The sequence below is a fragment of the Otolemur garnettii genome, unplaced genomic scaffold (assembly GCF_000181295.1).
Source record: "Otolemur garnettii isolate 467f Iridium unplaced genomic scaffold, OtoGar3 scaffold00037, whole genome shotgun sequence".
In the NCBI taxonomy this organism is placed as follows: domain Eukaryota; kingdom Metazoa; phylum Chordata; class Mammalia; order Primates; family Galagidae; genus Otolemur; species Otolemur garnettii.
The window spans coordinates 15,169,081-15,170,183 of record NW_003852432.1 but is presented as its reverse complement, the minus strand read 5'-3'; positions in this window follow the sequence as shown (position 1 = coordinate 15,170,183).

Here is a 1,103-nt window from a genome sequence, read left to right as displayed (position 1 = left end):
ACCCTTGCTGCCTGGCCCCATCCGTCCTTTCTCTTAGAGGTAGCATGTAAAGTTCTTTCATTCAAGAAATACCCTCCCTCTTAGAGGTTGCTACCCCAGCTCTTTGGAGGAATGCCTTTGGCCTAGTGCTTCAGCTGTGCCCTCAGCAGGCTGTTTCAACACATCCTCAGGCCAGCAGCTTCTGGGAGGTGTAGTATGTGTCACAACCAGTGGCTCCCATGGCCCTGGCTCAGTCCTGCACCTCCTTTGCTGTGAAGTGGGTCCCATGGTCTGATGTGATGTTATGTAGGCTCTCATACCAGAGGATCAAACACTTGGACAAAGTGTTGGCGGAGGGCTGTAGGCAGGAGGGCAGCTCGTACCCAGAGTACACATGCATTCCTCAACTGTTGCTTTTCCAGGAGTGAAGGAGATCAGTGAAGTCACCTTGCTGCCAAGTTGGCCAGGTCATCTCTCTAAAGAATGGTACCATGTCAGGGGGCTCCATGCTGGACTCTGTTACTTGACAGTCAACAGTAGCAATATTCAACCTTAGGCCTTTTCTCTTCCTCTCAGAGTGGATAACCAGAAACAGATTGGTCTGAGTGAGTGGGAGTCCAGCCTGCTGTGTCAGCTTTACCTGTGCCACTACGGCCCCTCTGTTCATGTGCTGGCTGATGACAAAGTCCAGCATGATCCTTTTGTCTACTTGGCTACTTATTGCCTATTCTGTGATGGATACTGTCTGGTATATGCCAATACGTCATGCAAAGGCCTTCACGCTTTGTGCCCATTTGCCCAACCACATGCTCCCCACAAATCTCCTTGTTCCAGATCTTCTAATTTTTTTCATCCAGGCCCCTGACCACTCAGCTGGCCCATTTGGTACCACCTGTGAATTTACAAATATTCCAACTTTGAGTCGTACAAAGTACTGAACCAGATTTACCCAAAGTTTGGTCCATGAAAGAATTCTCCATTGCCACTGTCTTTCAAAGGCCCCAGAGTGAAGCCGCGGGGTAGCTGCTCTCCACAGCATGCACGCAAACCCCGCACAGCATCTTTTCCTACCACTTATACTTGCAACACCGTGGGACCTGCTGACTCATGTGCTGCATGCAGGA